The sequence below is a fragment of the Sapajus apella genome, unplaced genomic scaffold (genome assembly GCF_009761245.1).
Source record: "Sapajus apella isolate SASKATOON/1434 unplaced genomic scaffold, GSC_monkey_1.0 scaffold10, whole genome shotgun sequence".
Lineage (NCBI taxonomy): Eukaryota > Metazoa > Chordata > Mammalia > Primates > Cebidae > Sapajus > Sapajus apella.
This window is the reverse complement of record NW_022436950.1, coordinates 30,279,223-30,301,915: the sequence shown is the minus strand read 5'-3', so window position 1 is coordinate 30,301,915 and position 22,693 is coordinate 30,279,223. Positions and strand designations below refer to the sequence as shown.

General features: G+C 35.3%; 1 pseudogene; it reads right to left on the bottom strand.

Moving 5' to 3' along the window:
• Window positions 1-19,694: 19,694 nt before the first annotated feature.
• On the bottom strand, window positions 19,695-20,688 carry LOC116551520 (annotated as a pseudogene).
• Window positions 20,689-22,693: the final 2,005 nt, after the last annotated feature.

Sequence of the window (22,693 nt, the reverse complement as noted above, 5' to 3'; positions counted from 1 at the left end):
ATAGGCGTTTAAAGAACTCTCCACCCCAAATCCACACAATATACATTTTTCTCAGCACCATATCACACTTACTCTAAAATTGACCACATAATTGGAAGCAAATCACTCCTCAGAAAATGCAAAAAACAGAAATCATAAGAAACAGTCTCTCAGGCCACAGTGCAATCAAGTTAGGACTCAGAATTCAGAAACTAACTCAGAACCACACAGCTTCATGGAAACTGAATGTTGACTGGATAAATGTTGACATGGCTCTTGAATGTTGACTGGATAAACAATGAAATGAAGGCAGAAATAAAGATGTTCTTCAAAACCAATAGAACAAAGACACAACATACCAGAATCTCTGGGACACATTTAAAGCAATTTCTAGAGAAAAAAATATAGCAACAAATGCCCACCTGAGAAGCAAGGAAAGATCTAAAATCAACACCCTATTGTCAATATTGAAAGAGCTAGAGGAGCAAGATCAAAAAAACTCAAAGCCTAGCAGAAGACAAGAAATAACTAAAATCAGAGCAGAACTGAAGGAGATAGAGACAGAAAAAACTCTTCAAAAAATCAGTAAATTCAGGAACTGGTTTTTTGAAAAGATCAACAAAATAGACTGCTAGCCAGATTAATAAAAAAGAAAAGAGAATAATCAAATAGATGCAATAAAAAACGATAAAGGGGATATCATCACAAATTCCACAGAAATGCAAACAACCATCAGAGATTACTACAAGCAGCTCTATGCACATAAACCAGTTAACCTGGAAGAAATGGATAAATTCCTGGACACTTGCATTTTCCCAAGCCTAAACCAGGAAGAAGTCAAAACCCTGAAAAGACCCATAACAAGGTCTGAAGTTGAGGCAGAAATTAATAGCTTATTAACCAAAAAAAAGCGCAGGTCCAGATGGTTTCACAGCCGAATTCTACCAGACATACAAAGAGGAGCTGGTATGAAACTATTCCAAACAATACAAAAAGAGGGAATCCTTCCCAAATCATTTTGTGAGACCAACATCATCCTGATACCAAAACCTGGCAGAGACTCAACAAGAAAAGACAACTTCAGGCCAATATCCATGATGAACACAGATGCAAAAATCTTCAATAAAATACTGGCCAGCCAAGTGCAACAGCACATCAAAAAGCTTATCCATCATGATCAAGTAGGCTTCATCCCAGGGATGCAAGGCTGGTTCAACATACACAAGCCTATAAACATAATTCACCACATAAACAGAACCAAAGATAAAAACCACATGATTATCTCAATAGATGCAGAGAAGGCCTTTTACAAAATTCAACAGCCCTTTATGCTAAAAACTCTTAATAAACTAGGTATTGACAGAACATATCTCAAAATAATAAAAGCTATTTATGACAAAACCACAGCCAATATCATACTGAATGGGAAAAAACTGGAAGCATTTCCTTTGAAATCTGGCACTAGACAAGTGTTTTTGTAATTATTTGTTTTCTCTTGCTGCAATTTTACTATCATGTTATTTATTTTTTAGGCCAATAAAGAATGTCTTTGTCAATGTCAGTCAAATACCCAGGAATAATGCGATGTAGTAGGAAAGTGATGGATAGCACATAGTACAAGATCAGCAGGGGTGAGAAAATATCTACACTTATGTAAAAAGAGAAAGGTATGTGCCATGAAAAGCCCAAGGATTCCCAACAGACATGCATACTTAGATCTGGTGACTCTTCCTTTTACAGAGCAAAACTCAAGTTATATTTCCTCTCAACCTTACCCATATAACTACTTCAACCTGTGCAGTCTTTTTTCCTTTTATATTAGTGTTTAAGAATCTAGAAACTTATGAATTAAGATCAGCTAAAGGATCTTAATTGTAAATGTATTGCAGCAGATGGTATGAGCTGACTTCCAGCTGCTGTTGTAGCAACACCAAATACTCAATTGCCCTCTGAGAGATCATTAAATTGACTCTTTGCTAAATTTTGCTTATTTCTTTTTGGAGACATTTCCTAATAATAAAAAGCATTAGGGTTTGAAATGTTAAGAATATGCAGAAGCTTGAAAAATTAAAAATTTTAAAGACCATAAGCTGTCACTTTAGATTGTGTTAGCACTGTACATACTGTTACCTTTCACACACAAACATCTCTTTGCCAGGGAACTGACTTTATCAGAAATTGGACTGATGAGGTCACCCTGTCATTGAGCTTTTTTTTTTTTTAATCTCTCTGGATTGCAATTTATTCTTCTTCCCATTTGTGCACCCTCAATATCTGAATGATCAGTAAATATCTCTATACCCATTGATTCAGTTCAGTAAAGTTTTTGGGGATTATGAAATGCATGTTTAATTTTTCCATGTTTGAGCAATCTTTTGATCAGAATATTACATCATTGTGAGAAGCTTCTGATGACTTAAAAATTGGAAAGAAAAGCTTGGTAAACAAAATATAAAACTGGGTCAAGAAGAAGGAATTAGCAGTGGAATCGTATTGCCAGGTTTCTAGATTGTTTACCAGTTAACATTATACACAACATACAACCACAAGCTCTTCATGGAAAACAACAATAACATTTTATTCCTCAAATATTTCTGAAGTTCTATTGATTTGCTTTGAGCTCAACTGCTTTAAACATGATGCTTTTGAACTATGGATAATGTGTTTCTGCTGGTGTCAGATGTGTGTGCTCACGTCTTTGCAGTGAGCTGCAGGCTCTGCCCTAGCTGAGGCTTGGCTGGGCACCTTATCTGGGACAGTTCTGCCCCATTTGTTTCTCATCCTCTTTCCAAAGCAAGCTTTCTCTTGACAAAAGAATAAATATAAAAGCAAGCCAGCCAAATCACACAAGCACTTTTCAAGACTCCTAACGTTACCTCTGCTAACACTGGATTAACCAAAACAAGTCATACCACTGAGCTCAGAAGTAGGAAACTAGCCCTGCCCAGAGTGGGATGATAAGACAAAGTCACATGGAAAGAATAGGGATACAGAGCCTGGTGAAAAGTTGGGGCATCAAGTCAACCAAAGACCATGATGCTTAGAAAATGGTACCCAGAAATTTTTTTGAGTTCAGGGCTGGGGGTGGGGAGGCAATATCCTATAAAGTTTGTCAAGATTGCATTCAGTTTATAACATCAAATAAAATGCCTTTGATTGGCATTGTGAAGCTGCACCAAGGTGTGATTACATGCTTCTATTTCGCTACTCTCTAGTTAATTGGCCTCGAGTAAGTCAGTCAACTTCTTTAAGTCTCGGCTTCCTGTAAAATGTTTGTGATTATAATATATGCCCCTCAGGGGTGCTATAACAAACAAGATTGTGTATGTGAAAGCATTTTGTAAAATGTCAGCAAAGCTAGGCTTCTGATTCATTATTAGTAGTTTGGCAAACCTCACTCTCCTTCGCAAAGTCAACTTAGTTTAGTACATAAATGTTGAGAATAAATGGTTTAAAATCTCTTTAGATAAAAACACACTCACTGCATACTTTCTTCATGGCATATATATATATATATATATATATATATATATATATATTTCACATATGTATGTCACAGCTTCAGAAGACAATATAGTTACTATTGGTATGAAAAGTCGTATACATATATATGGTCCTCAAGTGGAAGAAATTATTCTGATTCTTACATAAAGTTTTTTTGTGTGTTTTTTTTTAAATTATAGAATCTAACTCTTAATAGGTCCTCTGTGAAGTATCTAAACAAATAATAGATCCACTCTATGCTCTTAAAAAATACCATTGACCTCGTCACCACATCCCTGATTAGAGTAGAATTTACAAGTTTTGTACAATAAGTGGCTTTCCTGGTAGGAAACAAAAATGCAGGAACAGTCTGGAACAATTCCACAATTATATAAACTGAGTTTATAAGTTCTAAATAGGCTTCTGATTACCTTTCCATCCTGCAGTTTTCTACTTACTTTTGATTTTCTGGCTGTCAAATCACTATGCTCTGAGCAAAAGTAAAGATGTTATAATTAGTTGGAGTAATTTTTTGCTTTCTAATTTTTTAAAAAAAGCACTATGTAGTAAAATGATTTTTCATGGTTATCTTTTATATCTTTTATACTTTTTTGCTTTTAGAATAATTTATAAGCAAGTTTTATATTTTTATGAACCTTTGAATAGTATTTAATGTGCACTGAGTATTTAACATATATTAGATTATAATACAGTGAAAAAATGATAAATGTTTACTTGTACATTTTAATACATTCTTTTGTTTCAGTTTTATATTTCCTATGTATGTAAACCTGCATTTTTATATGTTTATTTGCTTAAAATAGTAAAGAAGTAGAAAATAGTAACACCATTTAGATCATGCAGCAAGCATGCATTTCTAGAATTTTAAGTATTATATCAGCATGTTGATATTATAAACAAAAACTAAACTTCAGAAAAGAATTATTAGAATAAAATATGTGATTATTTTATATTGGTTGTGCTCTATATTCCATTAAAACAAAACTCTCTACTATCTTTTCTTTTTGACAAGTCAGACAAAAAGAATGGAGGAAGACAATGATTGTATTCCAGCCATGCTCTGAGTGAGGGGAAACTGAACATTGCAGTTAATTGTCTATTAACTTGGTTTAACATTTCCCTATAACTAACTGATAAAACAATTAAATTAATTTATTTGAACATAGACGGAAAAATCTTCAATAAAATACTGGCAAACTGATTGCAACAGGACATCAAAGAGCTCATCCACCATGATCAAGTAGGCTTCATCCCAGGGATGCAAGGCTGGTTCAACATATGCAAGTCTATAAATGTAATTCACCACATAAACAGAACCAAAGACAAAAACCACATGATTATCTCAATAGATGCAGAGAAGGCCTTTTACAAAATTCAACAGCCCTTTATGCTAAAAACTCTCAATAAACTAGGTATTGATGGAACATATCTCAAAATAGTAAAAGCTATTTACAACAAACCAACAGCCAATATCATACTGAATGGGCAAAAACTGGAAGCATTCCCTTTGAACTTTGGCCATAGACAAGAATGCCCTCTCAATATTTATTTCAAAAAAAATCTTCCAAATTTCACTTTTATGTTGAAGTGAATTAAAAATGTGGTTTAGGCTGGCCGTGGTGGCTCATGCCTTAATTCCAACACTCTGGGAGGCTAAGGTGGGTGGATCACTTGAGGTTATGAGTTCGAGAACAGCCTGGCCAGCATGGTGAAACACTGTCTCTACTAAAAATACAAAAATTAGCAGGGCATAGTGGTGCATACCTGAATCCTAGCTATTAGGGAGGTTTAGGCACAAGAATCACTTGAACCCAGGAGGTGGAGTTTGCAGTGAGCTGAGATCACACCACTGCAGTCCAGCCTGAGTGACAGAGAAAGACTCCATCTCAAAAACCAACCAAAAAACAGAAAAACAAAACTAAAAAAAAGAAAAGAAAATGTGTTTTAGGATAAAACAGTGAAAAAAATTATTCAGTGTGTGTGCATGTATGTTTGTGTGTGTATGTGTGATGTGTGTTTACATTAACTGGGCAATAAAAACAGCACATAATAAGCACATGCTTAATATCTTTTTATTAAGTAGAATACCAACTTAAAATTGTTTTCAAGAGTATTTTATAATTGGATTAGTGTTTAGTTTTACTCGTAATTTAAAACTTCAAAATGTTAACTGGTAAAAAAAAATAGAATGAATAAGAATTTAGTGGCATATCAGGGTTATTATAGTCAATAATAATTATACATTTTAAAATAAAAAAGTGTGTAATTGGATTGTTTGTAACACAAAGGATAAATACTTGAGGGAATGGATAGAATTTTCTCTGGTATAATTATTTTACGTTGCATGCTTGAATTAGAACATCTTATGTATCCCATAAATATACACACCTACAGTGTACCTATAAAAATTTTTTTAAAAAGAAATAGCAAATAAGTGAAAATGTAAGTACAGCAGCCTATAGAGTTGATGTTTTTTGTCAAAGTTTTAGAAGACAGTATAGTTATTATTGTCACAAAAAGTAACTTCAACTTTCAGTCAGGTAGTGAAGGAATTCTGTTTTCTGATCATTGACTAGAGTATATTTTAAAAAAGTAATTTATCTTTCTTAATTGATGGTATTTTAATAAAAATTATTACAGAAGCTAACAAAATATTAAATAGATAAATACCATATCTCATATATAAGCTGTAAACAAATTTCTCAGTTGGGGGGAGGCTAGGGGAGGGACAGCAGGGGGTGGGGAGGGTGGGGAGGGATAACGAGGGGAGAAATACCACATATAGGTGATGGGAGGATGAAGGCAGCAAATCACCTTGTCATGTATGTACCCATGCAACAATCCTGTATGATCTGCACATGTACCCTAGAACCTGTAGTAAAATAAAAAATAAATAAATAAAATGCCAATAACAAAAAAGCAGGTAAAATGGGATTTATTCTAAAAGCCTTATAATCTTTATAGATTTTATTGGATATGAAGAACAACCTAATAAGTCTTTGAAGTATCTCTGTGAAACAGGTAGAGGAGAAAAAATAGGTAATTACAGGGCTATAAATTCAGTTTTTTTTTGGTTGTCTATGCATCAATGCAGATTAGGATTCTTGACTGGTGAAATAAGTTAGACGGAAATCGCAGGCTTGTCATACTGTATGAATTAAATTTATTTCTCTGTTTAAAGGTTGTAACTGATAACTGACCTTATTATTGACGAGATTAAATACATGCCCAGACTGTAGCCTGATTTTCTACATTTGTTTGCCCATTCATATGTTATCCAAATTTTATCTGCATAAATAAAAATGTCTAGAATGAAGAATGGAGTATGAGAGTAATTTTCCTCTGGGACTCAACTTTTCAACCTTCTCAACTGCACGTAGAATCACCAGGGAGCATATGTTAATGTATCAATGCAAGGTCCTGCATCAGATCAAGCAAAATCACAATCATTAAGGGTGGTGCCAGGGTATCAGATTATTTGGTTACCAGTAATGGAGCTCCAAAACTCCAACTTTAGTTGACTTAGAAATAAAAAAAACAGCAATGAAGAGAGAGGAAAAAAGTTAGGGTAAGAGAGTGAGAGAGGGAAAGGAAGGAGAGGGAAAGGGAGAAAGGTAGAGAGAGGTAGAGATAGATGTGTGTGTGTGTGTGTGTGTGTGTGTGTGTGTGTGTGTGTGAGAGAGAGAGAGAGAGAGAGAGAGAGAGAGAGAGAGAGAGAGAGAGAGAGAGAGAGAGAGAGAGAGAGAACTAATTTAATTTACTGAGCAGTCCAGGGCAGCTAATGGCTTCAGACATGAACAAATCTATATATTTAAATATTTTATCAGAAGTCTGTAATTCTGCACAACTTGGCTCTGCTTTCTTTTGAGAGGGCTGCATTCAGAGAAGTTCTCAACTGGAAGAAATTAGGTGCTTCTGACATACATTCCTTCATCCTCTGAAAAATGAGAGGCTTGTCTTGATCTTTGTATATCTAATAAAGGTGAAGAACTCATAATAATGTTCTGTATATAGTAGACTCAAAAAAAAGTGAACAATTGTCATTTAGTTAAGTCTTCCAGAAATCAACTATTTCCATAAAAAATGTTGTATAATAAGAAAACTCACATCCAGTTTCTTTATAATAACCTATGGAAGAAACCAGTCATGGGTACCTTGTAGATTGCCTACTACTGCTACTACTAATAATAATGATGATAATGTTTGTGGTATATCCCATTTTAAAATGGTATCGAAATGACTCTCCAAACTGAAGGAATAGATTAAGAAAAACTTATGTCTATGTTAATATACTGTGATTCTTTAAAGGCAGTAAGTGGATGGATCTAGCAGCAGGAGATGAATTAAGACCTCCTTTAAGAAGGGAAAGCATTTTGATAGTTGATTCTCATTTGCCTTGGTCATGACACAGTCACTCTGAACATTGAATTAATGAATACTAAACCATTGCCCCTATGGAAAATACAAGGTTGTGTTACTGTAAGCCTCTGGTCACAATATTTTTGTCAACTAGTTAACTCACAACCTTGTTTTATATGTATTTCTGTTTAAAGACGCCTTATTTAATATATGTTATTGATTCACTAACCTTGAACTCATGGCCAACAGCACTCTAACTTATGATCAAACAAAGCTTATCTAACACATATATTTTCTCCATAAGGCACATCACAGACTTCTTGTGCTTTAAAATACTAGACAACAATTTAGCACTACGCTTGAGGGACATTTTACTGCAAACCTGCTAACAAAAAGCACAAAAATGTGAAAAACTTAGCAGTAAGTAGACTGTGGAAAGAACTTTGTAAGAGGGCTGCAGGAAGGCAGAGCATCTCCTGGTGGATCTCAGGTGGGAACGTGTACATCAGATTACAAAATTTTTGCTGCTCTATGCATGTTCATTAAGTGCCACAAATATTCATTTGGGGATTACAAATAAATTTTACAAGTAGGACAATTCACAATTAGAAAATCTGCAAATAATGAGAATTGACTATATAGTTAACTTATGCAGCACATAAATTATGTTGTATTTAATGCATTATTTTGTATATAAGATTGGTTCAATTATTGTCAAGCAATTATTCTGGTATATCTGGAAGACACACACTAAACAATCCCTCCATTTATGGATATTAAAAAAAGGAAAGAAATAGGAAGGAAGAAAAGAGGAAGGGAGAGAGAGAAAGAGACGGGGAGAGGAAGGCAAGAAAGGATGAAGGAAGGGAGGGAGGAAAAGAGGGAATAAAGCAAAAGAAAGAAAAGTCAGATGGATAGGACATAATAAGAAAGAATACGGGAAAAGGAAAAGTACGTCAGGGTAAGGTTGGTACAAATTATAACAAAAATCTTTATGCTAGTGTCTGGGATGGACAGACCTAAAAGCAGCCCCACTCATAGAATGACATTAATTATTCTCATAGAGAAAATAACCACATTCTTTCTTCTTGAGTAATAGGAAAGTAGCATAGGAATAAGATATTCAAGGAAAATATAATTGGAAAAAAATTGGCTTTTGCTCTGTTTAGTTTTGTAACCTTGGGTAAACGGCTAAACGACAACAAACCTGTTTTCTTACCTTGAAAGAATAAGGGACTTTCAATTGCATCCATTAACAAAATAAGTTACAGGTAAAATCAAGAATGAGAAAGGTCATATATAGTTGTACAACCTTTCTAAGAAAAGGCTCCTACATGATTGCTAGATTTTCTTATCAGTAGACAAAAGAAGTTAACTTTATTGTTTATAATCAATTATCAGTGATCAATCTAATGTATTTTTAAAGGAATTTTTACGATTGAGGAGAAATTTTCCCTTTACTGATTTTAGATGTGCTTCCATTGAAATCATCCTAAAGCTAGAAAATAAAATATCCTAAACTGAGTTGTGGAACAGTGAGTAAGTTGGAAAAATCAGCATCTGTGTAGAAAACCCAAATGAAAAGACAATTAAGATAGCTGAGTCATGATGACTGAAACAAATTAAATGTGTATGTGTGTGCACATGTGTGTCTGTGCGCATGAGTTGGGTATGGTAGCTGGAAGTCTTCATCATTAAGTGCAAAGTTTGAAGAGAAAGTAAAGGCCTTTACTTCCTGGGGCTGTTGTTAAAAAACAATGAAGATTAATGGTGTAATCAACATCTAATTTTTTAATAGTATATTTTTATCAAGGTACAATTTATAGATGGAGCTTATACAGACTGACCACAGTAAATTGAGACACAGCAACTTGCTGTTGTATTGGCAAACTTTAACTCCAGCAACTCTTAGAATTTATTTTCTTAAGTATATTCTGCAAATAAATGTAAAGATATTTCAGTTTCCAAGGTTACAACTTTCCATATTTTAAAATACCTTCATTAAGAAAGATGAAGTTTTCTCATCTGCCCTGCTTCCTGTATATTTTTAAGATCATCACTCATTACACATATTTGTCTGGCAGAAGGATGGCAGGCAATACTCCACTCTCAACAATGTCTGAAGAACTGCATTAAACAGACCAAAATATCTCCAGAAAGCATATATAATATGCATTTCTTTCTTCATTAAAAAAGAACTTACAAATCTGGTTCAAGTGTTTTGGGCTAGGGTTAACCTTTGTTTTAAGATATTTCTGTAACAAAACCCAAATAATGAGAGGCTGAGCTTATTTTAGTGAAGTCTGTTACTTATTGATTAAAGTCACATCTCTACTGTCCAGAGAATTTCTGTGATAAATAAAGCCATTTATCAGGAAGCGAAACATCAGGTAACAATCCCACTGGGGAAGGTAATGTTGCAATTTAGGCATTTTCCAACTTAAACACTTTTCAAAATAAATAAAAACTAAAAGTCTAACTAATTCACTGAAAAATGTATAAACTTTTCAAAAGTTATAGTAAGAAACATCAATTTTGGAAATCTAATTGCATCAGACCTGTAAGTAAATACTAATTAGACGTCCTAAAAGGACTCAACAAGCAATTGTTAAAATAATGGCAGCACAGGATTAAGATTTAATTTGAAATGAACACTAGAAGAAAATGTTTCCAAGAGAAAAACAAAGAAACCAACAATAAAAATAAACCAGGGTAGAGAAAAGTATGGTATTTAAATTAGGCAAATATCCATAAATGTGTAAGACTGCATTAGTCAAAGTTCTCCAGAAAAACAGAATAGGATATGTGTCTATAACATACATATATACACACACACACATACACACACACACAGAGCAAATTGCTTCTGTACTGGCAAACTTTAACTCAAGAAACTCCTAGAATTTTTTTTCTTAAGTACATTCTGAAAATAATTATAAAGACATTTCAGTTTACAAGGTCACAACTTGGAAACTGAAGTTGTATACATAAATGAGGAAAATAGGGAAAAGCCCCTTATAAAACCATCAGATTCCATGAAAACTCACTCACTATCACAAGAATGGTGTGAGAGCAACCAACCTTATGATTAAGTTACCTCCCACCAGGTCGCTCCCACCACATGTGGGGATTATGGGAACTATTATTCAAGATGAGATTTAGGTGGAGACACAGCCAGACCATATCAATCTGCCATTGGCCCCTTCCAAATTCCATGTCCTCGCAGCACTGTTTACAGTAGCAAAGACCTGGAACCAACCCAAATGCCCATCGACGATAGACTGGATAGGGAAAATGTGGTACATATATACCATGGAATGCTATGCAGCCATCAAAAACGATGAGTTTGGGTCCTTTGTAGGGACATGGATGAACCTGGAAACCATCATTCTCAGCAAACTGACAGAAGAGCAGAAGATCAAACACCGCATGTTCTCACTCATAGGCGGGTGTTGAACAATAAGAACACAGGGACACAGGGAGGGGAGCATTACACACTGGGGTCAGTTGGGGGGAAATAGGGGAGGGACGGTGGGGGGTGGGGAGCTGGGGAGAGATAGCAAGGGGAGAAATGCCAGATGTAGGTGATGGGGAGGAAGGCAGCAAATCACACTGCCACGTGTGTACCTATGCAACAATTTTGCATGTTCTTCACATGTACCCCAAAACCTAAATTGTAATAAAATAAATAAACGGGGGAAAAAAAAAAAGAAAAGAGAAGTGAAGAAATATAATGCACACCACCACAATGAAGTATGCTTTTTCTAATCAATGTATGTTTTGTTATTAAAATTTTGAAGTTACTGTTTATATGTGAGAATATTTTTAAGTTTTGGCATCCTTAATATTTTTAAGTTTATACTGTTGCAAATAAGGCAGCTTGATTGAATAAATTAATAAATTATTTGTGTATCACCACCAAAAAAAAAAAAGATATATTCTACCTATCACTTTTGAAAACAGGTAAATGTCTAAAGTTATACCAACATGATTTATAGTAGGAAGCTATTTAAACTATTAACATAATATTGATATTATGATCGACTGTTCAATGCATCTATTTCTTCATTTAATGTAATTAACATAAAAATTTTACTTTTTGTGAACAGGAAGTTTATAACAATTCAAAAGCAATCCATGTTTTATCTTATGAAAAATAAATATATGAGAAAAAAAAAATCACCCCCTTCCAACAGTCCCCCAAAGTCTTAACTCATTCCAGCATTAACTCAAAAATCCAAGTCCAAAGTCTCATCTAAGACAAGGCAAGTCCCTTCTGCCTATGAGCCTGTAAAATTAAAAGCAAGTTAGCTACTTTTTAGATACAATGGGGGTACAGGCATTGGGTAAATGTACTCATTTAAATGGGAGAAATTGGCCCAAACAAAGAGCTACAGGTTTCCAGTGCCATTCTCCAATGAAACAAACGAGAACTCCTTTGAGAAATGGCTGATTCCAGGGCAGGGAAGAAATAAAACGATGAGCCTGGAGCACTCTACAGTGTCAGAAAGTTAGTGCAAAACACATACACATACACACTCACACACACATACAGAGGGAAAGAGAAACATCAGTGTCAATGGGGGTATGCCAAAGGGACACAGGAGCCAAATGAAAGCATTTAAGAGCTCCCAAGGGCCAAACCTGGAAGAATTTGAGCAACAAAGTATACAAAATGTATGAGATTATAACCAAAAGTATAAAATATATATCTATGAGTTCATAGTTATATAAATAAATGTCTGAGTCCATAGTTATATAAATAAATGATTAAATAAGTAAATGAGAGAATAGACAAATCTCCCATGCAGAAGAATTCAAAATCATTAACATAGATGCTCATCCCTCAAATATGTGGACTTAATACATTAAACATGAACTGACCAGAGTGACTTCCTTTCAAAGAGTACAGTATAGAAAGAAGGTTTAAAAAAAAAAAAAAAAGAATAACTTTACACTGGAAAAACCTGACAAATACTGTCTCAGCCAAGTTATCAAGGCCGGCATAAACAGAGAAGTCATATTAATAGCTTACACCGTTGATTTTATGTGATAAGAATGATATTTTACATCTGTAGTGCTCCTGCCCCAAACCCATAGCCCCAGTCTAATCATGAATAAAAACCTAGGTAAACCCCATTTCAGAGATTTACAACATATCTAACCAGGACTTCTCAAAACTCTCAGGGTCGTGAAAAACTTGGAAAGTCTGATAAACTGTCACAGTCAAGAGGAGCCCAGGGAAAAGGAAGACTAAATTGGATGGGATCCTGGAATGGAAAAGGGACATTAGGTAAAAACTAAGGAAATCTGAATAAAGTATGGACTTTGAAATAGAAGAAAGTAAGTTACTCTGTTGTTGCTAAAGGTCACAGAAGTTTTAAATGATTAATGAAGTGGGGCTTGAGCTCTGTTCTGTTGCCTTTGAAGTCTGTGCTTATTCCATATTACAGGTTTACTTGCAAGGGAATAGCTACAGCCTCCTGCCATCTCATTTCCTAGGAGTGCTTGCAATGAGCTCTTCTGGGTATACAAAAGGTATAGGAAGAAAATTCTTGTTTCATTCTCTAGATTTGTTTAGTTTACTCAAGACAGTTTTGATTACTGCTTCCATCCATAATCCATGTTTAGGCTGTGTTAAGATGTACTTACAATCAATTTTAACATATGGGTTATATATATATATTTTTTTTTTCTTTTTTTTTTTTGAGACGGAGTTTTGCTCTTGTTACCCAGGCTGGAGTGCAATGGCGCGATCTCGGCTCACCGCAACCTCCGCCTCCTGGGTTCAGGCAATTCCCCTGCCTCAGCCTCCTGAGTAGCTGGGATTACAGGCACGCGCCACCATGCCCAGCTGATTTTTTGTATTTTTAGTAGAGATGGGGTTTCACCATGTTGACCAGGATGGTCTCGATCTCTTGACCTCGTGATCCACCCGCCTCGGCCTCCCTATATTTTTAATGTATTAGATTATATCTGACTCCATATATGCCTTTCCTTTTATCTTCCAGATCTTTCTTTAATCCACTGTGCTATGTCAACTTGTTTACTGCAGGATTTTTCAAAGTCTATAATGTACTGACATTCATTTTAATTAACTCATGGACATGTATAAGATGTAATGTTTCCAAACAGTGCTAGCCATTGAGCCCATTCTCAGTATATTTTGAGGGATTTATGCTTTTTGAGAACACTTTGGGAAGCACTGCCCTACTTGTACGTGCCCCTTAAATGTCTTAGGTTGGCCACGCAAACATGAACGAAGCAAGTAAAAAGCTTTCAGTCTCTACAACTCTGCCAACAACTTTTCATGGATGACCCCTTTATCTAGTCCTCTGATTCAGTTACTCTGGTTTTTTTACTCCCCTTGTTATTGCTTTGTAATTTGGATTCTTCATCCAGATCTTTGGAGGATGGACTAGCTCTGGCCTTAGCACCTTTCTTTCAGAAAGAATCCAAAATCCATTTTTTTAGCATAAGTACTGGGTTTGATCATGAGTAAAATGCTACCAAAGTTTTCACAACAAACTTTAACTGCTGGAGAAAATGATCAGACCCATTCTTCAGCCCAGCTTTCTAGGAGACAGAAGAGAGGATTCAAATACATATTTACTGTCTAAAATTCCTTCTTTCCTATTTATTCTTTCTTCTTCATAATAACTACCTTGCAGTAGATTAAGATGTTATCATCCTCTTCCAATACATTTTCTTCAGCAAAAGAAAAAAATGTTTCAATATATTTATATCAATATTTTCCTGTGAGAACTCGGATATTTCAGGAGGGCAAGGCACCTACCAATCAGTAAAGGACCTGCTGATATAGAATGACAAAAATGGATTTATAATTTATTTCATCTTGCTTCTTTTTGATAAATATCCAATTTAACTATAAGTGTATTGATTTAATTTGAAGCAATCAATTTTTTAAAATGTGTTATTCAACAAATGCAATAATTAAAAAGTTAGCTTCCAGGAAGCTCAGAGCTAAGTTTTCCACCTTTATTATCTTGAACATTTGTGTATGTGGTGGAGTGAGGCGTGGCAAATAAAAGTGGGTAAGTGAAGTGTGTACATGGACAATTTCCCTTGCTCTATTTCAAAACAACACTTTCCATGCAGACTTCAACATATGTCCTTTTCTTATCTATATGTCATAGTATTTTTGCCAAATTTGTCTGTTATGTATTTAAAACATTATCAGAGGTAGAATAAATTAAGAAGTAGGAAGTATAGCCATTAGCATAGTAAGTATAGACATTCAAGATAAAGTTAATCTTTATGATGGATTTACAGCAATCTCCTGAAAGCTGGCTTTTTCATTGTGTGGTAACTAATGTGATAAATGACAGTACACATAAATTCTCCTTTTAGTCAAGAACCATCTGTTTCTTTGCTCTCAAATACTCAGTTCTACCACCCATTTCAAAAATCTCTAATTGCCATAATACAAGATTGTGCTCAGATTAGAGGGACTAATTCATTTCTCTTTTTAAATGGCACAGATATATACACCTGTGTCAGACATGATTAATCTCCCTCAGTATCCATTCTTACTTTTCTTAAAATAAGTAAATTTATAACTTATTTCTAGAACTTCTAGAATCTTCTGCTCAGGTTTTAGTTGGATACATGGTTTCCTAGCCAGAGACTAGATTTCCAACCTCCTTTGCAGCTTAGGTCAGTCATATGACTAAACTTCAGACTAGTTCCATAGTCTGATACTACGACATATAGATAAGAAAAGGACATACGTTGAAGTCTGCATGGAAAGTGTATATTAGAGTTAATGGGTGTATCTTTCAGGTCAAATCCCTTAAAAAGAAAATTTCCTGTGCTCCAATTCTCTTTTCTTCCTTTCATTGGACTAGAATGTAGATATTATAGCAAGTTATGTGATCAGGCTGTCATGAACTTCACTATGAAAGATTTAATAGATTTAAGGGACACATAATAGAACAAACTTGAGTCTTTAGAGCAGAGCCACTGGGGTTACTTACCAACTCTGGACAATTATGTATGTGAGGAATATGCTTCTATCTTGTTTGAGTCACTGTATTTTGAGGACTCTGTCATAACAGCTTAATATATACTATAAACATCACCTAAAGCTTTTGTTTCAGTTATATATGAATTGTAGCATGCAGAGATCATATATCTTTTTTATTGTCCTCAATATCCAACAACTTAGACAAGATCTCCGCATGGAATAGTTAAACATGCTTAGATATATCTTTCTAGTTTAGGAGCATGGAACCTAGAACCTTCTGGGGCCAGAGCCTGTCAGTGACTCCATGTTCAGAATCTAAGACATTGGCCCCATTTGTCAGAATTGTCTGTCAGGACATTTCAACAGGAGGAAGAACTTAGTCAAGATATATAAATAGTTATTGGTTTTGCAGTCCAAAAAATACTAAGCCAGTAGAAGACAGGCTACAAACCAGAATTAGTGAGTTGTAGCCTCTGAGATGCCAGAGTAATCTCATCTCCACAAAGAAGATCAACAAAGCAAGAAATCAACATGGTTAGGAGTGTGAGTATAAGTTTCCCATAAGTTGCAGAGTTGGCTTAACATAAGTCAACGGAAGTTGTCTTTTGCATGTATAGTTTGAGATGCCTGCAATCCTGGGATACAAACCCTAGATAAAGATGGGTTCTATTAATTGGGACAAATCTTTGGAAAATAAGTCTTACCTCCTTCATAAAATTGCTGTTTTGGGAAAAAGGAATCCTAACTTTTTATTCAATATAAAAATAGAAAATAAAGTGAGGCACCAATGCCTTCTTAAATAGTGTGTGTATTGGTCAGCTGTGGCAGCATTCGCTACTTAACCGTATTTCAGCAGTCCTTCCTTTGTGAAACAGCCACCTCTTCACTGTGGTGTTGTAGACCAGTTCATAACTTCCACTGCTGCTTTGTCTGCAACCAGCTTTCCATGTGTCTCAGCCTCTTCTCATATCATAGCACAGTTGAGCCTCTTATTCATAGTTGTGAATTTGTCTAATAGTCAAAATTTATTTGTAACTGCAAATTCAATACCCACAGTGCTTTTGTGGTTAGTCATGGACACGCACAGAGCAGCAAAAGATTTGAGTTGCCTGATGTGTGCATGTTCCTGCTGAGGCCAGATGTGACAACGCTCTGCCCTCTTGTTTCAACTCCAATGCTATAAGCAAGTGTCCTTTCTACAGTGTATTTAGTGCTACTTTTTTACAAATTTCTGGATTTTTTTGGTGATTTTACTGTTAAAAATGGCCCCTGAGAATAGTGATAAAATGCTGTCACGTGTTCTCCCGTGCAAGAAGCTTATGATTACACCTGACAGAAGAAAAACGTGTGTTAGGCAAGCCTCATTCAACCATGAGTTATAGTGCTGTCAGCCATAAGTTCAATGTTAACAAATAATATATATCAGATAGGATGTCGTTTAACAAATGAACATACAAAATAAGCTATTTATTGATCATTTGACAAAAATGTGACCAGAGATTTGAAGGAACCTAACCCTGTACTTCCCCTAGGGGCAATGGCTCAGTATTTGATAATCTATTCTTCTTGCCAACTTTGTAGAACATAACTACTGTGAGCAACAAGAATTGACTGTATCTATAACCGAGAATAACAGCAATTTCAAATTGCTCATCAGGACCTGTGAGCAAAAATACAACCTAATGAAAAAAAATTCAATAAGATAATAAAAAAGGTCAGTTTATTTTAATGCAGCTTCTTGAAGCTCAGATTTTACATCAGTATGTTCTCATTAACTACATTGCTAATAATGATTAGGTTACTAATAGACTTTATTAAATGCTGCCTTCAGATGCTTATTAGTTGTGAAGTGCTTTTCTCTTTTTTTTGCACACAAAGCTACAGAACTTTATGCCTTTTTCAGAGCCCTTCAGGATATTACCTCTCTGTTTTGAATGCAGAGTCTTGGTGGGATTTTTAAATAAGTAATTAACAAATTTTCAGAGGAAAGGCCATTTTCTGCTTTTATTCAATATTTAAAATGATCTATCACTGGGCAGAGTTAAGGACAATCAATTACTTCTTCCAGTGAATCCTTAAGAAAGATCTCTTGCTTTTAACCATTTTATTTCTTTTTCTATTCTGATTTTATATGTAAAAGATGCATTGGTTTCAGACAATAATTATTTATAATTGCTAATGAACAATTATTTTTGGTGAATGTTGGTGAAAAATCTTTTTTTTTCTTAAAAAAGAACTTTATTGCTCAAGAATAGATAATTTTTAGAGTGAGGGTTATTGTGGGAATCCTAGGCCTAACTAATTTGACTAACCTATCAGGGCAAAGAGGACTTTGATTTTTAATTAAATTATCAGTTACTGTGGCATCATAACAATGTCATAACAACATGGGATAAAATTTGTGAAAGAAAATAATTTTATTTCTACCTCTGCTGAGTCACAAATTATTTAATATGGATGTTTTGTAGATAAATGAACAGGTAATTGGAATCTATACTCTATTGAGAAAGCAAAAACCTGAGAGGAAGTAATTGTAATTGTAATTCAAAAACTTCAACCCTTTATCTTGGAAAACCAGAAAATCTCTAAACTCTTAATACAATTGAAAGGTAAGAAAAAAAAAAAAAAAAAAAAAACCCTAGGTCAGCAACAGGTCTTGTTATGTAAGCTACTTCAAAAAATAAAAGCAATTTATTAATTTGAAAGTTCAGTTAATTTAACAAGTCACATAGCAATATAAATTTCTTCACTCACTGATTTCTCTTTCATTTAATAAGCACGCATTGTGCTGTGCTGTACTGTACATTCTATAGAAATTTATAGTTCTAGGATATATGTAATTACTGTTCAGGCACCATTTATTTAAAAAGTACTCTTTCCCCTTTTAATTGCCTTAGGCAGTGCTTTAGTCTTCTCTGCATACTATAACAAATTATCACAAAATCAGTGGCTTAGAATTATAAAAATATGCTTTCACAGTTCTGAAGGTTAAAAGTCAAAATTCATATCACTAGTCCAAAATCAAGGTGCTGGTAGGGCCTGATCCCTCTAGAAGATTCAGGAAGCATATTCTTCCAGTTTCTGATGGCTTCCATTCCTTGACTTGTGGTCTCATCACTCCAATCTCTGCCTCTGTGGTTACACTGCCTCCTCTTCCTATGTGTGTGTGAAGTTAGGGCTCACTCAGAATCCAGGATAATCCTCCACTCTCAAGATCCTTAACTTAATCACTTTGGTGAAGACCTTTTTTCTTTATTAGGCAGTATTTATAGGTTCCTTTCAGTGGTCATTATTCTACTAAGTATAGGTACAATTGTCAAAAAATCATTGATCATATTACATAGGTCTACATCTGGACTCTCCATTCTGTTCCATTCTCATCTCTATGTCTAAAGCCAATACTCATAATTTCTTGATATTGTAGCATAATGGTAATATTGAAATCAGGTCATTTAAACGCTCCAACTGTTCTTTTTTCAAAATACTCTTGTAGAATTTTTGCATTTCCATGTACATTTTGGACTAAACTTGTCAAGTGCTATGAAAAAGCCTGCTACATTTTCACTGATTTCCATTTAATTTATGGATCAATCTTGGGAAATATGCCCTTTAAAACTATTGAGTCCTCTGAACTTTGTACAAAATATCCTTTTTTTTTTTTTTTTTTTGGCTGCGCACAGGGGACTTTATTGATGGTACATGACAAGGTGGCGCTCCCTAGGCCCCTCCCTTTTCAAGGGGTCTGCATGGAAACTGTGGGCAGGGGCGATTCCATGTGGTGGGGGACTCAGTGTGGCAGGAATTCCCCAGCAGTGAGGGCCTCTCTTCCTCTCATGCTCTCACTGGGGCCAGTGGTCCAAGGGTTTCACTCCTTGGAGGCCATGTGGGACATGAGGTCCACCACCCTGTTGCTATAGCCAAATTCATTTCATACCAGGAAATAAGCTTGACAAAGTGGTCGTTGAGGGCAATGCCAGCCCCAGCATCGAAGGTGGAAGAGTGGGTGTCGCTGTTGAAGTCGGAGGATACCACCTGGTGCTCAGTGTAGCCCAGGATGACCTTGAGGGGTCCCTCCGACGCCTGCTTCATCACCTTCTTGATGTTGTCATATTTGGCAGGTTTTTCCAGGTGGCAGGTCATGTCCACCACTGACATGTTGGCAGTGGGGACAAGTTAGGCCATTCCAGTGAGCTTCCTGTTTGGCTCAGGGATGACCTTGCCCACATTCTTGGCAGTGCCAGTAGAGGCAGGGATGATGTTCTGGAGAGCCCTGCAGCCGTCATGTCACAGTTTCCTGGAGGGGCCATCCACAGTCTTCTGGGTGGCAGTGATGACATGGACTGTGGTCATGAGTCCTTCCATGATACCAAAGTTGTCATGGATGACCTTGGCCAGGGGCGCTAAGCAGTTGGTGGTGCAGGAGACATTGCTGACGATCTTGAGGCTGTTGCCATGGTTCACACTCATCACTTTCATGGGGGCAACAGCAGAGGGGGCAGATATGATGACCCTTTTAGCTCCCCCCTGCTAGTGAGCCCCAGCCTTCTCCGCGGTGGTGAAGATACCAGTGGATTCCACCACATACTCAGCATGAGCATCACCCCACTTGATTTTGGAGGGATCCTCACGGAAGATGGTGATGGGATTTCCATTGATGACAAGCTTCCCATTCTTAGCCTTGAGGGTGCCATGGAATTTTCCATGGGTGGAATCATACCGGAACATGTAGACTATGTAGTTGAGGTCAACACAGGGGTCACTGATGGTGACAATATTCACTTTACCAGAGTTAAAGCAGCCCTGGTGACCAGGTGCCCAATACGACCAAATCAGCTGACTCTGACCTTCACCTTCCCCATGGTGTCTCAGGGATGCGGCTGGTGATGGGAGAGGAGTTGCGGCTGTCTGTCGAACAGGAGGAGCAGAGAGCCCAAAATATTCTCTTTCATTTGTTTAAATGTTAAAAATGTTCCTTAGCAATGTCGTTTAGTTTTCGGTGTGTAGGTTTTGTGTGTATTTTGCTATTTTATGTTTTTGATACTAAACAATATGGTTTTCTCCCCCATAATTCTGGAGAGTCTTTTATTCTAAGGCATATTTTAATTCACTACTGAAGCATGACACCTCTGAGATTACTAAATGCTTTGGATGATGACGGAGACCTTTCCACAATGCTGGCCAAGGTTTGACTGTCTCCCTACTTTAAGTGAGCTTAGAAAGTTATTCAGTTAAAACACTGTAGTCCTGCCTCAAGGAGTCTCACCCTATGGAAGTATAGCATAGTTCTCAGCAAAGACACAAATGGAAAATTCTGAAGCTGCTTGTGTTTTTGTTTTTTACATAATTTTCTCTCACCTCAGTTCTCCTGGTATCTAATCTCTGTGTCCTTTGTTCAGTGAAACCTCTTGACACTTCCTTAATTACACAGTCATTTAGAATGTGCCTCCAGCCAGACAGCTAGGGGTGATTGTAGATTCCCTTGGTTCTCCTTATCACAGGGGTCATGTGCCTGTGTTGTATGTTTCCAATGTCTAAAAATAATTATTTCATGTGTTTTTTCCCCAATTTTATAGTTATTTATGAAAGGAGGTTATGATCCTTGTTATTTCATCATGGTTAAAAGGCAAAGTTATTATATTTATTTTTAAGCTAGAAATGTATTCATACCAGTTGATCTGAAAGCATGCAAAAATTCATTTTATTTTTGCAGCAATCACCTAAAACTTGAATGTGTTTGCAAGATACAAAGCTTTATCCTGTAATAATTCAATAGAACTGGTTAATTTATGGCAATAAAAATAATCCTCAATTGTAAATATCATCACTACTTTTGTTTCTCACTCAGTATACACATCATAAATACCCTATCTGACTGAAGACTTGGTAGTAAACTGCAATGGTTGCATTCTTTATATTTGAAAATACATTTTTTTCATTTAGTTCTTAACCCTTTCTTTCACCATTTTTTTCATTTTCATAAATAGCATGAAAAAAGTAAATGATCTGCCCATTAGATTCTTATCATTTCAAAATTTTTTTGTAAAAATTCCACCTTTCTTATTCAGGCATAATAGTTCAATTGTCCATAGATTCTTAATATATGTGTCTTGTGTATATACCTATCTAACTGTACATGTCTTAATATACCAATACAGAACATCTATTTTTCTTACTTTAGTAACATTACTGAACAAGTTATGATTCTAAAATACATGTACATAATAATGATACATCATTTTCCAACATAATACCTTTGTACTACAATTTATATGAATCTTTGGATAATTTTGGTATTTTAAATGTATATGGTACCTCAGAAAATAATTAATTTTGGAAACAAATTTATATTCTGATTCAATGTGCTATTTGTTAAATAAATGCAATCAAATTTGTCTATGTGTTTGTAAAGTTTTCTTTGTTCAATTTTGAATTTAATATATTGCTAATTAGTCATTATTTTGTTAATGACGGATAATATTTAACTCCCACTGCATACACGTAAGCATATACACATAAGCAAAAGCGAAATGGTAGAAAAATGTTATAGAATATTTTATTCTTTTTACATTGTATCTTACGAGTTGAGAGCTTTTTTGCTGTTATAATGATCACATACATTCTTTTCATATTACTCAATATGCAATTATGAATAAGTATATCAGTTTGATATAAAACGAATTCACTAGACATGGAGACTAAAAGTGGTGCTTTTTTCACATTCTTCATAGACCCTCAATCAAACAGCCTTCTAATTCTGAAATTATCATCCAGTTTTAGGATATGAATGTCTATAGTCCAATGTGAAATAAACATATATATATATATATATATATATATACACATATATATATATATATATATACA